The 12,712-nt window shown below is 42.4% G+C and overlaps 1 long non-coding RNA gene across 1 annotated transcript in view; it reads right to left on the bottom strand.

Annotated features, from left to right (window-relative positions):
• LOC125757193 (uncharacterized) overlaps positions 1–12,358 on the bottom strand; it is a 58,242-nt gene extending 45,884 nt beyond the window's left edge. Inside the window, exon 1 of the long non-coding RNA XR_007415127.1 lies at positions 11,824–12,358. This is a non-coding gene — a long non-coding RNA (uncharacterized LOC125757193). The remainder of the gene's footprint in view (positions 1–11,823) is intronic.
• Between the last annotated feature and the right edge of the window lie 354 nt (positions 12,359–12,712).

Below are 12,712 nucleotides of genomic sequence, written 5' to 3'. Positions count from 1 at the left end.
ATGAGGCACGCCATTATAAAGGGTTCCGAATTGATTTTAACCACCTAATGTTCTTGCAGGAACGCTTAAATCTAAGTAATGAGGCATGTATCATTTTACCGCGATAGCCTTAAAGAGCTCGTTTCGCAAAAATTCAGGTGTCGGTGTCGGCGGCAGCGTCAATGGTTGTGAGCGAATAATCAGAGTTGTCCGTGAGCGAAAATTCGAGATAGATCGAGATAGATTCGAGATAGATTTGAGATAGGTCCGAGAGAGAATCGAACTCAGGCCTTCGGCGTGGCAAGCAGGTGTTCTACCAGGGAGCGACGCCAGTGGTTGAAACTGTTTTGTAAAAAAAAAAACGCTATAAGAATGTCATGTAGTGGGAGTTGTCTACTTAACGCATGTGATATTGCGTGGCAGAATCGTAGAATCGCACCAGGCGTCAAAACATATGAATTGCGCAACGGATGGGTTATTTAAAGCCGCCAACCCATTACAAAGTGTGCAGCTGCGCAGGGTCGCGTGGTACCCTACGGACGCATTGTGGGTACTTCGTGAATTGGCAAAAGGAATAATTATGGCGTAGAGCGCACTTCGCAACTGCACTTGAAGTAGGCATTAATGCAGCCCGCAGGAACCTCGATAACAAAGACCCGCTCATGTCATACCACGAACTCACCTCTCATCATAGGTTAGGACGTCGAACTTTTTCCCCTACTCACACAAAGCTCAACAGAGCACAAGCAATCACTTACAGACAGTTGCAGACTCGAACATACATAACACCGACGCCCACTGCAAAACGCTCAGCAATAATTTTTCACCGTCGTCAGCCATATGCAGCATCAACAAAGTGCACATAATACCTTACAGATGTGTAGCGGCTACCTTGCCTAATCGCAGAACGACGAATTATGGCGTAGTGGATGTTGTCCTACTTCCGAGAAATTATGATTTATGGCGTAGTGGATCCCATGCATGTGTACTTGTATTAGTTGCTCGAAGAGTGTTTAGAACGGGTGTTCTAAACTCCAGCTACTCCAAGAGTGCTTAGAACAGTCCCATCGAAAGCTGGAAAAGCGGCCTTTTGCTGCGCGTCCCGCGCAATCTTGGGTGTTTGGAGCGCAGCTCAAAGACCCAAGACAACTCAAATGTACTGGGTACCTTGAAGAAGAAGAAGAAGTGATCCGAAACGGGCTAAGAAGAAGAAGAAGAGCTGAAGCACTTTTGATGGCCTTCAATAGATGCCAAGAACAAGAAAACGCTGCTGACAATCCAGAAGGGTGCGCCTTTTGCCGGGAAAGACCATACGTTCTTCAAGTCTAGTCATCGCCCTTACGCCTATGCGACGAAGGACGCACCGGCGGAAGCACGAGGATGGTGTTAATTGCATCGCATAATGTCGGTTTATCGTTTATTCGTTGTGATTTGGACTTTGTTTTCAAGCTAATTCAAGTCCAAATGAAATATTCCGATCTATAAGAGCCAAATCCAAATTTTACTCCTGAATACTGACGACGGCGGGCTATATAGGTTTTAGCAGCATACTGGCAAAAATTGTTGGAGCAGGCCCCACCATATTGTCAGTAACGAAAAACTGCGTTTTTCACAGTTTCACTTAAAGTGGACCTGGCTGTTTTGAAAAACAAACAAAAAACATGCCACAAGTATCCTTTGCAATATAATTTTCCGATCGCAAAGATCACTTCAGAGCACTTTGATGAATATGTGCGCGTAAAACTGCGTTCAGCGCTCAGTACTTGCAATAGTCACCCTAAAGGAGTTTATGACGAGCTTTTAGAAGGCAGCTCCTGTAGCTTACGGCGTGTCTGAGTTGCGTGTCCCGCGCAGGCCTCGGCCTTTTCTCCTGTCGCAGTTATGAAACCCACATGTTCAAGAACAAGGTCGCCTGTAGAGCGTCAAGTAGCAGGTGGCGCCAATGGTGCGACAACGGTAATCCCATAACAATAATAATAATAATAATAATAATATTAATAATAATAATAATAATAATAATAATAATAATAATAATAATAAAACTCACAGCGCCTTTTATTAATCCACCTGAGACTAGTCGAAGGCGAAAGCCATCTTCTTTTTCATATCAGTCGTATTGATACTCCCCCGGCCCATTCCGAAAGCTTTCTGCAACTAAATCGGTTTTGCACTGCCTCCAGGATCGGAGGCAATGCAAGCTTTCTGCACCTCACCTGGTTTTGCACTGCCTCCGTGATCGGCCCATCTTTGACAAAGCGATGATGTCACGTGATGACACCATGATGGCATCTCAAATTTTGGCGAACTGGGACGTCGTGTTGACGTCATGTGGTGACGTCGTCACGTGATGATTATTTCTTGCGTCACTCATGTTGACGCCACCGATGGCGACGATCGAATTTCGCGTTGAATGAGGCATCTAAGGCTTTCGCCTTAATAGTGATAATAATTCTTAACAATATTTTGTGAATATGCATCGTCTACCGCAAGGTCGTTTTGCAAACAACGTGAACATGGGCACATCTTCTGACAGTGTTGAAACTATCCACGTGCATAGACACGGTGGGTACGGTCATGGGCCACTGCAGTACGTAGCCCGCTTTGCTTCAATTGTAAACATAACATATGCATGAAGACAGGTGCTCAATCTCATTATTAGGCGAAGTTCAAATAACGCATGCATATCCGCCATGACAACGGGTCCATCACCTCCATCTACATTGTTCCTAGCAGAATGAACTCAAATGAAAGTTACATCCACAATGTAGTCGTTTATACGCCTCTATCTTTCTACCTTCGACATCCCATAAGAGATGACAATTTGCGAATTATAGTCAATGGTAGCTAAGCTGAATCAAATACCGCGGATACGTTCAGACCTGCTGCCTTCGCAAAAGTGACTCGCAATTTATATTTCTGCTATTTCCGCAGGAGCGAGCAGGAATTGCCGCGCTATGTTTGTCAGTGGAAAAATGTCCATAATTACTGGATTGATTACAGACGTCTTTAAATATCATGCGTATTTATGAGCTACAAGCAAGCGCACACCATGTGTAACCCATGACACAGAAACGTTTGCTGGGCATTTCTACGTTTACCACTGCGTCTCTCAGAATCATATTGTGGTTTTGGGACGTCAAACAAATTATTATATTTTGAAATAGCCGAAGTGGAGCAACTGCCCTTTTCTTGACAATTATTGTCGCAGAAACATACAAAATTTTCAAGAACTAGGTTGTTCCTTTACTGTGAGGAGGCAAGACCTTCGCGGAAGTAAAAGAGTTCTTGCAAAGTCACTTCTGCGTGAAGACGTCCGTAATTGCAGAAACCCCTGAATTCAACCATAGAGTGTAAGTTCATCACGAAAGCGTCGTATACTTTGTTGTAGGGTTGAAGTACCTAGCCCGGAAATGTAACCCCAGGGAATTTTTCCTCGATGCTGTACGTGACAGCTTGGTATCTGGAATTCGAAGTTAAGGAACGCAGAAGGCATTGTTCACAGCCGGCGCACTTTCATTTGAAAGCGCATGCAAAGTAGGTCTCTACGGAGAATTGGCTGCAACGCAAACTGTGGCAATACAAGAAGGTAGCAGTGGGGGCAGCATAAACGCAGTGCAAACAAAAAGTAACGAACATCTCTGAAATGACCAAGACACAGCGAATGCTAGAAGTTCAATGCGAAACAAGACCAAGAAACAGAAATACCACGGCAATGGCAACCCTTACAAAAATCCCATATATGGACATATATAAAAATTCCCATATATGGCCACATCAGGAATTGGGCATATCAGGCCCATATATGAATATTCGCCATATATGTGCCATATATAGCCATATATGGCTTGATATGCCCAATTCCTGATATGTGCCATATATGGCCATATATGGCCTGATATGCCCATATATGGGTGAGGCCTATATATGAATGCAAGCCATATATAGCTTTATATGGGTACTTTTATATATAGCCATATATAGATGGCTGCTACATATGAATTCCGCCTGTGAGGACGGCATAAATTAAAGCTGCAGAAATCATTCTACAGCTAGAATTAATGCTCCATGATTATTGATGCCACCCAACGGTCTGCTGTAGCAGTCGTGTTTTCAACACGAGGGTTGTGAGCTATTTCACTGCCCTCCCAAGAAAAATTGCAGTTATCCTCAAAGCTTTATTGCTAGAACTGTCATTTTGCTGTTTATTACTGTTCGGGGTCAGCACATGACTGTTAGTCAAGTTATTTTAATGTATGGAGGCATTCACTGCACAACAACAGTTTGGCAAGGCAGCTAAGATTCAGATCAGTTATATTTTTTTAACATGCACGATCGAAGCATTCTGTGCCCATGTAGCTAAAAAGCATGCAAATAAGTTGCGCTCTTGTTTCTTTTTAGTGATTGCATTCAGGCTATATCAACTTTTCACGAAAAGATGCATTGTGTTTAAATTGAGTGCTTATCGACATATTCTATTCAGTTTCAACAGGGTGGCTACTTGGGCTGGTTGGTACTGCACTCGAAAAGGAAAAATACGTTCTTTGTGCGCTAAACGTTTCAGGAAAGACAGATAGGAGTGCGCTCTGTCCTATCTGTCTTTTCTGAAACGTTTTGCGCACGAACAACGTATTTTTAATATTCAGTTTCATAAACACATTGTCTACCGTGCTTTTATTGAGAATATTTTTGCGTGTCAATTAGGATTCTTTTGCGAGACAAATTAAATTATCTACTTGCCACTGACCATGTGGACTGCGTGTGCATTGAATGATTTAGGGGACATGATATTTAACCTTTATGGAGTTCGACCAATAGCGGCTGGTACGCAAGCTTGTGATGTGCAAGTATAGTGGAAAAAATGGCGGCTATAAATCTCTGTGCGAGTAGAAATGGAGTGACATTTCTTGAAAACCAGACGCTAAAAAATTGTTTTCAAAACGTTGCCTGCTTTTGATACAGCTACTAAAACAATAATATTTTCATCAGTTGCAAGCCCTAAGCAGATCAGTCGGGATTAATTTGTCGACTTGTACAAAATTACGTACAGTGCTCACGGATTCAAAGGCGACATCACATTTTTTGTATAACGACTGGTATGCGCAACCGCTCGAGATAACCACATCATATCACAACTAATCTGGTCTCTACATATAATGTTGCTCTGGTCTACGCGTTCTAGTCGAAATTACGCCGATATGGCCCGAACTGATGACGGTGGAGACGAAAGTATGTGCGTTAATTGGTCCCAAATTATCCCGTTTCAATCCGTGAGTACTGTACACCGTCTTCTAGAATTGCCCTCGCAAGAAGTTTTAGCCGTGTGCACATATCTTCAAGACAAGCGTAATTCTAAAAACAAGGTAAAAGCTGGGCGAAAACCGACAAATTAGGACACGGGCATATAAATGTCATGACACATACTTGGGGATGCGGATTGCCAACTTTTTCATTTGTTAATTGCGTAAGTTGTAATTGACTTTTGGTGTTCTCTCAAATGTCAAAGCAAAAAAAAATATCCAGATATATTTGTTTTGTTTTTTTTTTATTTTTACGAAAACTACAATAACACGAAAGCCATAATTTAGTTTGTACAGCGCTTGCTTCCGATAAATTGGGGGAGTCATGTCTGGAAGAAATAGAAAAAACAAAACAAAATGGTGTTGTAAAAATAAAATAGCTAGAATACGACGGCTTTATCACGTAACCACAATTGTTATGCAGTCATATACTAATCAAAACATGCAATGCACTACGCTTTGTGAGTTTTCATCATTTTTTAGTACAGCGTAAGAAGGCAAAGAAAACGATAAACTTACCTTGAAATTTAGCAGAGGCTCTGATGTACAGAGCCAGTAAATCCAGAGGAACTTAATCACAACTTAAGACGACCACACTTATCCGTACAGCTTTTCAGAAAGGAAGATGCGAGGAAAACTTGCACACAAGCTTAGGCGTCCATTTTTCAGCCCCAAAAGTTGACGATGGTCAAACCAACGGCCTCTCCACAAAAACACACTTGCCTCTGCATCCACAATTGCACCACATGCAGAGAAGTAAATTCCTCAGGTCTGCGTTGAAGTCAGTGCAAAATCAAAGCAGTCGCTGAACACGAAATAAGAGCAAGAGAAATCACAAGTGACGAACACGAGCCGCGCATGCAGCTCCGGTCAGCAAAGAAGCAACAGGGGCGCGGATGGATACAGCCTCGACCATGATGCAGCGCTAAGGTGTCCGTGAGATCACCAATTTACACAGTTGTGGCTGCAGTAAATTTTCCGAAGCTTATTGGCAAACAAAGTTTCAACACTTGATAATTAATAACGCGATATTAACACCATACAAGTTAAACTTTTCGTGTGCTATTTTCTTTATCGCAACCGTAGATGAGCTACCCGCCTTCTGGTCGTCTGTGTTCCTGCGTGCAGTGGAAGTTTCCAGTATACATTCGCCGAATTTCTCACCCCTCAGACCGGAATCGCTCGTCCTCGCTTGTGTCCGCCGCGTGCAAGCGGCCCCGCGTTTAACTAGTCACGCGGGTTTCGAGACAATAGGGCTCGCTCAATCCCTGCTGGCTGCCGAGAGTGACAGGTGCATGACCTTTGAGGGAGGCGTTCGTAGAATTTGCAATTCGCTGCTTCACGTACGCTGGCTGCCACGACGTGTTCGATCCGGATATTTATCTTACTTCTCATGCTTTAATAATAATAATAATAATAATAATAATAATAATAATAATAATAATAATAATAATAATAATAATAATAATAATATAATAATAACAACGGTAATAATAAATGTACTGTTCCTACAACCCTTAGATGAACGTTGAGTCAACGATATTACTCCCATGGCAAAAATTATATGGCCCCATTGAAACAAACGGGTGTGTCCGCGTACCCATGAGCCGCTGCGCGCGAGCGTGTAATTATGCATGTGCGCGCATATGTATACGTATTCGCCTATAGTTCACAAGGATATGAGCCACACTGTTAGTGTTGAAAGGATATAGCCCCATGTAGTTTTATTTATTACGTGGCTGCTCTACGGAGCGCTGTAAATAGAATGGCCAGTCTGGTTTATGTAAGGCCCTTAATTATTCACAAAAACGTGTCGTGATAAATGCATTCGCAAGGTAACATTTAAGGCAATTGGTGCACATTATTAGCGATCCCGATCAAGAAATGACACGCACAAAATAGAAGTCTGGTGAATTCGGTGTTATAAAAGTGCAGCATTCTGAGCGCTTAATAATTGGTGAATTAAATGTGCATCGTGCGTGCGTCAATTTGACACTTCTTAACGTATACCCCATAGGTATGTATCGAGTGAGATTCAACTGACGCTTTCAAACCTCGCATGAAATGAATTCCTTGAATGTACTCATTACAAATGGACATTAAGTTCACGATCTGCACATTCAAGAAGTTTATACGCAGCTAAATGAAACGCAAAGCGCATCCTTGCAAGACATGAGCACGACACCAATTTTAATGTAAGCATAAGGCGTGCGAGTTGTACTGTCTCATTTTTGTTTTTGAAAATACTGCCTCAAATATTGCTCTGCGCATACTACTATGGTAAATGTCAACTGAAAGTGATCCCAGATGTGAGTAAACAACGTTCACAGAAACCTCGTTAAATGAAGTGTCCAGCATATAGCCATCACAAACTTCGAATTATCAGCAAGTTTGTCCACTGATGTGCGAGATAAAAAGCTGCATTAAAACTAGCTTTTATTTAACCATGTATTACTGTGAACAATAGAAGTTGCATGCATGGCGTTTTTTATATACCACAACTATACACATCGGCTTGGTTAGTGAGAATAGCGAGGTTTGGGAGCTTGCATGTATTATATGTGCGGAGAGGATAGCGCCCTTGTAAAAACATCTCGTATATATAATAATGACGTCGTAAGGATTGCCACTTATTGTTGGAAACCTAAAGTTCATGTAAAACTCAGTACAACTATACACGAGTGAACCATGCATTGACACGTACATAGACCTTATTATTTTATCTTTTATGATTGCATTGCAACAATGTTTATACTTGATACTCTTGTTGGTGAGATACCAATTAGGCCACTTTCCTGTACGTATTGCCATATATGACAATCCCCATATGTTAGTAACTCGTGCCGTATATACTTTCTTCATCCCATATATGGTAGCACAACCCCATATATGGATCTACTTGATGTACATATATGGTGTGGCCGTGCCATATATGACAGCATTTCACTCTAGATATGGACCAGCCGCGCCATATATGGCTGTATTTGTCTCCATATATGGGAAGATCGCGCCATATACGGCCCTATTTACATCCATATATGGTAAGCGGTAGCCACATATGCAGACATATATACTCATATATGGCCACATATAATTTATATAAGTCCCTTACAAAAATCCCATTATGGACATATATAAAAATCACAGTATATCCACGGAGTGAATGATGATGAGTGGGCGAAGCTGCGGAGGTTCATCGGTAAACCGTGAATCTTCCGTGAATTCTGCCCAGTACATCATCACCGACGTGAGATCGGGCGCGTTTATACTAAAGGTTCGATGAGTTATGACGACTTGCAGCTCACTTTAATTTTACATGTACGCTGTGAATTTTCATTGTTTAGAAAACCATTGCTTTAGAAAACATGTGGCGTCTTTCGTTAAGCAGCTGGCGTCTTTTCGCTTTGCTTTAGAAACATCTGGCGTTCTTTCGTTTTGCTTTTACAAAACATCTGGCGTCTTTCGTAGGTTTATTTCATCAATCAACGGCGTTTAGAACAAAATTTTTATTGTTTAATCACGCACAGGAGAAATCTCACCAGGCACTACCTTGGATCGGCTTATGGCTAACACTTACACTTCTACTTCTACTAACGTTTCCTACTGGAACATGCCAATGGCTGCTAATGGGGAATGAGAGACAGAAGAATTCGGCTTTTAGTTAACGCGCATGCTGCGAATTTTTTATTGTTCAACAACGCACAGGAAAAATCTCCCACCGGCACCACCTTGGAGGTCAAAGCGTAAGACTTGTTACGCACTACTACTACGACTACGACTACGAGGGACGAACGGGTGCCGCCTTAAGGAGCTTCGCCCCTAAAATTCCCATATATGGCCACCTCAGGAATTGGGCATATCAGGCCCATATATGAATATTCGCCATATATGTGCCATATATAGCCATATATGGCTTGATATGCCCAATTCCTGATATGTGCCATATATGGCCATATATGGCCTGATATGCCCGATTCCTGATATACCCATATATGGATGAGGCCTATATATGAATGCAAGCCATATATGGCTTTATATGGGTACTTTTATATATAGTCATATATAGATGACTGCTACATATGAATTCCGCTTGTGTGGGCGGTATAAATTAAAGCTGCAGAAATCATTCTAAGGCTAGAATTAATGCTCCATGATTATTGATGCCACCCAACGGTCTGCAGTAGCAGTCGTGTTTTCAACACGAGGGTTGTGAGCTGTTTCACTGCCCTCCCAAAAAAAATTAGTTATCATCAAAGCTTTATTGCTAGAACTGTCATTTTGCTGTTTATTACTGTTCGGGGTCAGCACATGACTGTTAGTCAAGTTATTTTAATGTATATAGACATTCACTGCACAACAACAGTTTGGCAAGGCAGCTAAGCTTTGGATCAGTTATATTCTTTTAACATGCACGATCGAAGCATTCTGTGCCTATGTAGCTAAAAAGCATGCACATAAGTTGCTCTCTTGTTTCTTTTTAGTGATTTCATTCAGGCTATATCAACTTTTCACGAAAAGATACATTGTGTTTAAATTGAGTGCTTATCGACATATTCTATTCAGTTTCAACAGGGTGGCTACTTGGGCTGGTTGGTACTGCACTCGAAAAGGAAAAATACGTTCTTTGTGCGCTAAACGTTTCAGGAAAGACAGATAGGAGTGCGCTCTGTCCTATCTGTCTTTTCTGAAACGTTTTGCGCAGAAAGAACGTATTTTACTATTCAGTTTCATAAACACATTGTCCACCGTTTCTTTATTGAGAATATTTTTGCGTGTCAATTGGGACTCTTCTGCGAGACAAATTAAATTATCTACTTGCCACTGACCATGTGGACTGCGTGTGCATTGAATGATTTAGGGGACATGATATTTAACCTTTATGGAGTTCGACCAATAGCGGCTGGTACGCAACATTTCTTGAAAACCAGACGCTAAAAAATTGTGTTTTCAAAACGTTGCCTGCTTTTGATACAGCTACTAAAACATTAACATTTTAATCAGTTGCAAGACCTAAGCAGACCAGTCGGGTTTAATTTCTCGACTTGTACAAAATTACGTACAGTGCCCGCGTATTCAAAGGTGACATCACATTTTTTAGTATAACGACTGGTATGCGCAACCGCTCGAGATAACCACATCATATCACAACTAATCTGGTCTCTACATATAATGTTGCTCTGGTCTACGCGTTCGAGTCCAAATTACGCCGATATGACCCGAACTGAAGACGGTGGAGACGAAAGTATGTGCGTTAAGTGGTCCTAAATTGTCCCGTTTCAATCCGTGAGTACTGCACACCGTCTTCTAGAATTGCCCTCGCAAGAAGCTTTAGCCGTGCGCACTTATCTTCAAGACAAGCGTAATTCTAAAAACAAGGTAAAAAAGTCACAGTTTCGCCGCAAGGGCGAAGCAATGAATGCGATAGCAAGAAATTAATGCTATACGAAGTGAGGCTCGCCAATGGATACTCTCAGTTTGAACAGCGTTCCTGTTGCAAAGGCGGCCGAAGCAGCGAAGGAAACTAGCGTGCTTCAACTGCCGAGCTGTGACACTTGATAGTTCGCGCTCATCTTCTGTTTGTTCGTTTAGCGGCGTCCCTTCAGCTCGAGTGACTTTCGTACGCTCGGTAACATGAGCGCGGACATCACGCTGAAAGCGTGAAACATTCCTCTTCCCCTCACCGCGAGAAAACCGCGCGAGCAGAAAACGGAAGGGCAATGTTCTCGCTGCGCAAATATAAGAAGCGAGCGAGCTCGACGACGACTTTTAAATGCGCCCGTCGCGCTGCTAGCGCCATCTCGCTGGTAATGAAGAAAGCTTTATTATCGCCTGCCGTCTGTGAGTCCGTCCAGCGGTAAAGGGTATGTATATAACGCTCGCCGTTAGCTACGTGGAGGATCTGCGTTTCGTGGCGTAGTGGATAGCGCCACTCGCTGCGGAACAAGAGGTCCCTGGTTCGATTCCGCGCTTCGGAAGCATTTTTCTGAATTATTTTTCTTTGGAGCTTTTATATATATATACATACTTATACATATACGGTGCATGACGGCGACGGCGACGGCAAAATCCAGCCGAGACTGTCCATATAATTGCTATCGCAATAAAACTGGGCGAAAACCGACAAATTAGGACACGGGCACATAAATGTCATGACACATACTTGGGGATGCGGATTGCCAACTTTTTCATTTGTTAATTGCGTAAGTTGTAATTGACTTTTGGTGTTTTCTCAAATGTCAAAGTAAAAAGAAATATCCAGATATATTTGTTTTTTTATTTTTACGAACACTACAATAGCACGAAAGCCATAATTTAGTTGGTACAGCGCTTGCTTCCGATTAAATAGGGGGAGTCATGTCTGAAAGAAATAGCAAAAACAAAACAAAATGGTGTTTTTAAAATAAAAGAGCTAGAATACGACGGCTTAATCACGTAACCACAATTATTATGCATCATATACTAATCAAAACATGCAATGCACTACGCTTTGTGAGTTTTCTTAAGTTTCGAGTACAACGTAAGAAGGCAATGAAAACAATAAACTTACCTTAAAATTTAGCAGAGGCTGTGATGTACAGAGCCAGTAAATCCAGAGGAACTTAATCACAACTTAAGACGACCACACTTATCCGTACAGCTTTTCAGAAAGGAAGATGCGAGGAAAACTTGCACGCAAGCTTAGGCGTCCATTTTTCCGCACCAAAAGTTAACGATGGTCAAACCAACGGCCTCTCCACAAAAACACACTTGCCTCTGCATCCACAATTGTACCACATGCAGGGAAGTAAATTCCTCAGGTCTTCGTTGAAGTCAGTGCAAAATCAAAGCAGTCGCTGAACATGAAATAAGAGCAAGAGAGATCACAATTGACGAACACGAGCCGCGCATGCTGCTCCGGTCAGCAAAGAAGCAACAGCGGCGCGCATGGATACAGCCTCGATCATGATGCAGCGCTAAGGTGTCCGTGAGATCACCAATTTACACAGTTGTCGCTGCAGTAAATTTTGCGAAGCTTATTGGCAAACAAAGTTTCAACTCTTCATAATTATTAACGCGATATTAACACCTTACAAGTTAAACTTTTCGTGTGCTATTTTCTTGATCGCAACCGTAGATGGGCCTACCCGCCTTCTGGTCGTCTGTGTTCTTGCGTACAGTGGAAGTTTCCAGTATGCATTCGCCGAATTGCTCACCCCTCAGACCGGAATCGCTCGTCCTCGCTTGTGTCCGCCGAGTGCAAGCGGCCCCGCGTTTAACTAGTCACGCGGGTTTCGAGACAATAGGGCTCGCTCTATCCCTGCTGGCTGCCGAGAGTGACAGGTGCATGACCTTTGAGGGAGGCGTTCGTAGAATCTGCAATTCGCTGCTTCACGTACGCTGGCTGCCACGACATGTTCGATCCGGATATTTATCTTACTTCTCATGCTTTAATAATA

Source organism: Rhipicephalus sanguineus, chromosome 2, assembly GCF_013339695.2.
Source record: "Rhipicephalus sanguineus isolate Rsan-2018 chromosome 2, BIME_Rsan_1.4, whole genome shotgun sequence".
Lineage (NCBI taxonomy): Eukaryota > Metazoa > Arthropoda > Arachnida > Ixodida > Ixodidae > Rhipicephalus > Rhipicephalus sanguineus.
This window is presented reverse-complemented; position numbering and strand designations above follow the sequence as displayed.